Source organism: Passer montanus, unplaced genomic scaffold (assembly GCF_014805655.1).
Source record: "Passer montanus isolate IOZ18808 unplaced genomic scaffold, ASM1480565v1 scaffold50, whole genome shotgun sequence".
NCBI lineage: Eukaryota > Metazoa > Chordata > Aves > Passeriformes > Passeridae > Passer > Passer montanus.
In genome coordinates this window covers 57,983-62,961 of record NW_024369930.1, presented here as the reverse complement: position 1 = coordinate 62,961, position 4,979 = coordinate 57,983, and positions in this window count along the sequence as shown.

Here is a 4,979-nt window from a genome sequence, read left to right as displayed (position 1 = left end):
TCGCGCGGGTGCGGAGCCGCCGGCCCGGCCTGCGCGGGGAGGGGCGGGGCCGGCGCGCCGCCGACTGCGCCGATTTGTTGCTCAACAAAGTTGCGGTATTTGGGCAAATCTCATTAGGGACGATGATACGGCAGCTCGGGGGAAGGAGCCTGATTTGATTTGCGTTTGATTCGGTTTGATTTGGGTTTGATTCGGTTTGATTTTTCTTATTATAGGTTTTATTTTCTTCTTTTTTTTTTTTCCTTTGTTGTGTTTTACTCTCGTAGAATCACAGAAGCAGAATATCCTGAGTTGGAAGGGACCCAAAAGTAACAAAGGGACCTGGCCGTGCACAGGACACCCCACAAACCTCACCCTGTGCCTGGGAGCATTGTCCAAACCCTTCCTGAGCTCTGTCAGGCTCAGTGCTGTGAGCGCTGCCCTGCGGAGCCTGCTCCAGTGCCCAGCCACCCCCTGGGTGTAAAACCTTTTCCTGATGTCCAACCTAACCTTTATTTTACAGCCGTTGTATTTTTTATTTTGTCATTTATTCTTCTTTATTCTATTTTACTTTATTTTTAGGGGCACTTTTATTTATTTATTTATTTACTTATTTATAACATCTGATGCTGCTAGAGCTGAAAAATAACTCGCATCTGCTCTTCCTGGTCTCCTACATGAGTTGCCCACCTAAACTAGATAAAAGAGAGGGATTGTCCCTGGAGCTAGGATTGGTAGCAGTAAAACACTTTTGCTGTATACAGTCCTTAGCTAAAGTTATCCCATATCCCAGCTGCTGCTGCTGCCTTGGAGCTGATGACAGGTTTGCATGTGAGAAAGCCTGGGGGGATTAATTTTATTGTTATTTTAAAATTTATTTTAATTTATTTTAATTTTATAATTATAATTTTATTTACATTTTTATTTATTTTTTATTTAAATTAATTTCTATTGGTTTGGGGTCCTTTTTTCTTTTAAATTAATTTCATTTTTTCTATTTACATGGCTTGTTCTCAGAAAATAGCTTTCCTCTTGGATGTCCTCCAGACCATCATGGATATAACCTTTCTCCAAGTGCATTTTAGGATGAAAAGAAACCAATAAAGATGCATTAAATGTTGTGGCTTCCAGGACAGATTTTAAGCTTTTCGTTCAAATTAGCTCTGTGGTTTCCCCCAACCCTGATCTCTCCAGGAATTCCAGAGGGCTTTTTGCCCTGAGAGACAAATTCCCCTGAATATCACTGGAATTCAGCAGAAATAGTATGGTCATTTCCTTCTTGCTGAATAGAAGAGATTTATAGGCCAGCTCTGTAGGTGAAAAGATCAGAAAGAAGAACACCAGCTGCAGATATGAGCTGTCAGAGCAGTCGTGCTGTTGGTGGCTCCAATTCCTGTCACCAAGGTCCTCCTGCAGGCCACAGGCCATGGCTCTGGGAGCTCTCCAGCTGTTGAGCAAGAGCACGGTGAAATCAGCTTCTCTTGCGAAACATTTCTGTCATTTTAGGTCTCAAGTGCTGCTTGCCCTGGGGCTGGGCTGTGCAGGCAGGGCTGGGGCTCTGGAGCTCAACCTCAGAGACCAAAGCGCCGCCGCCTCGAAGGGGAAAAGCACTGAGCTCAAGTGAGGCTGGGAAATTATCACGGCTTCAACGGGGAAAAGCACTGAACTCAAGTGAGGCTGGGAAATTATCACGGCTTCAACGGGGAAAAGCACTGAGCTCAAGTGAGGCTGGGAAATTATCACAGCTTCAACGGGGAAAAGCACTGAATTCAAGTGAGGCTGGGAAATTATCACAGCTTCAATGAGATGTGTCCTGAGCTGAAGTACTGGGTGGGAAGCACAAAGCCTCCTGTAACCCTCTGTTCCCAGGGTAAGCACTGGGGAAGAAGGGTCTCCAGACCCAGTGGAGAGACTCTTCATGTCCTCTTGAGCCACTTGGTAACAAACAATCCCATGGTGTGAAGGATGTGGCTTCCTGGCACACGAGTGCTCTCAACCTACAGAACAGTTGGTTCTATGCTCATTTTTCAGTACTGGTGTATTAATTATACTCCTGAGCAGGCTCTGGCTGTGCCCAGATTAAATACTGAGGGTTTGTAGGGTCTGGGTGGGGCATGGCAGTGCTGGATGGGGGATGATTGTGGGAGCGCCCTGCATCATTTGAACTTGGAGTTATGGCTCCATGGGACAAAGGGACATAACCTTCTTCCAGCATCCACTGAATAACTGAGAACAAATGCAAAACACAGGCAAAACTTGCTGAAAAACATAAATTGTTACTTGTGCATTATAATCAATGAATCAATAATCAGGGAATATTGGAACAGGGGAGTTAATTGTTTCTCAGCCCATGCTTTGTTATAGTATCTTGTTTTTTAAGTGCTACGTCTTCTACACTTAACCAACCTGGACCACTCACTTGTGCATCAGAGTGCTTCCTGGGTATGTGATCACTTTTTAGCAGTTCTAATCTGATGAGAGTCTGATGGAGCCACTAATGTAACAGACCAAACAGATTCATTTCTTTCTACAATTCAAAGTAAATATATCAATCTTCAGTGAAAAATAGCTCTGCTTCTTAGGTCTGAAATAAAAAACAACTTGCTGTTTAATAGAGGAAGTAATATCAAAGGAAATCTTGGATGATTTAACATTGGGAGGATTTGTACTGCTCAGGTTGGACACAACTTCTTTGGTCTTATTTAGTGTTTTTTACATTTATTACAGTTGGCTGCAGCTGTTACAGCAGTTCCAAGGTTTACGTGCTGAGCTTTAGCTCTCCTTCCTCAAAAACATTCCTGGCATTACTTCCTAGAAATAGATTTGGCCCATAAATTGCAGAGAGCTTTGGAGTCTCTTCAGAACATCAGCACCATAGACTATAAAAGACTATATGCTTTCTCCTGTCTAATATTTTATTTATATTAAAAGTCATCATGTGTTTTTCTCTGCACTCTGGGTGAAGGTTTACTTCAGCACATATATGAAAATTTCAATATATCCCAAGGCTAATTATATGTCACTGTCACTGATGCTGCAGCCTCTGTAACTCACCAGCTGGCTGCTGGAGTCCCAGGGTGGAGGTCAGTAACTCATCTGGGCAGGCAGTGCTGCCTTCAGCCCCTCACTGACCTGGCTCCCTGATGCTCTGTGTGTCCCTTCTAGTGATCTAATGTGCTGGGGCTTCTAATGCATCAATTTATTCCATAACTCTTTGGTAGCAGGGGTTTTCTGCTGTCATTTATCTTGGTCTCAGCTCCAGCAAGAGCAGAGCCTGCTCTCCTGTCTCCTTCCCCGTAGCAATTTCAGCTTCCCAACACAGCCATTACTGATTGCAGCCTGGCAGTTGGTTTTTGCACTATTAAATCAGCCCTCAGCTCCCAGCATGATGGCCATGGGACTATTCTACTTGGCACACTTTATTCTGAAAGGATAGCAGTTTCCTCAGAGCTTTCTAACAAAGCTTCCACAACACAAAACTCCTGGGGCATCCAGGAGCTGTTTTCACTGTTTTCAAATCCAAAGGAAACCTGACTAACAAACTTGGTTTGTTAGAATAGATTTTACTCTCATCTCTATCAGCCCCCAACCTGAGGAAATACTCTGGAAGAGGAATAAATGGACAAGACATTTACAAAACTGAGATCCCTCTCCATCATCCCAGAAGAGCTGGGTTTGACTCCCTCTATAGAAAGGTCACCCGACTCTGGCAGGTCATAAAGGGACAACCAGCTTGAGGACAGCCATGCTCCCCCCAGAGCAGGGGGCATGATTTTATGATTTTCACTTAATCCTGCCTTGCTGAGATTGTACATTTCTTGCCTCTGCTGGGGGCACATGTTCTGCTGAGAGGACAGGAAGTCTCTAAGTATTTCCAGTACACCCCAGGTATTATCTAGTGATGCAGCCAAAGGTCTCTGCCTGCATCTCTCAGTTTATGGTGACTTTCCTTGAGTCTCTGCCTTACTGCTTTCAGAGTTTTTCCCCTGAACAAGGATGCTTTAATTTAAAGTTAATGGAGAAGCTGAGTGGCACTGTGACCCATGGGGCAGATGCCACAAAGGGAACACAGGGCTGCTGGGGTGACACCCGCTGGGACCATGGGGCTGGGGCTGGGGCTGATGTGAGCAGCCCCAACAGCTCCCCAGATTTTACTGTCATTGCCTGGGACATGGGGAGGAACATCAGCCCAATGGGAGGGGGAAAACAACCATGGCCTTTTAAGATTTGCAGCCAAGGAGAGAGGTCTGGGGAAGCAGTCGGCAGAGGGAGGCACGAGCACACAGATCCTGTGCAAACCTCAGCCCCTGGCAAACCTCCAAGCTCCAGAATGCAGACAGAGGGCTTCAAACAGTTCTGAAAAACTACTTATTTCACTTTTTTCACATTTATGTTTAGCTCTTGGAGATCAGATGAGAGACTGAGCAAATGAGGAAGCTGAAACATTCTCATTCAAGGATGTATTGTCTGAATTATTCATTATAATTTTCATTCTCCTGTGGATTTTTCAGCATTTGAGTTTTATGAGGATTGTGGATTCTCCCTCTTTTATATTATCTTACTTACTTCTGAAATTCATTAATTTCAGAAGCTTTCACATCTACTCCTTCATACTCCAAAATCTCAGCAGAGACTCAACATTCAATAGATTTAGAGAAAAATTTCCTCAATATATTTTTATTTTTGAGAAAAACTATCTTCAAAAATATAAACATTTCATTAATATATGCACAAGTATGCATATACAATGCAAATTTCCCTCCTGGGCTTCTGATAGATGTATAAGCTGTTTACCAACTGCTCCTCTGAGCTGGTGGCAGACATTAAGTGGGACAGCAGCTATGGGGCTGCTTCAAAACACCCCTTTGAAGAGCAGAGGATGGAGCTCTGTGTGACACCGGTGGTTACACAGCAGCTGAACAGGAAAACAGCCCTTCATCTGCAAGTCAGACATCATCCCTCACCCCACCATGGGTGGCAGGAACATCACAGGGAAATCT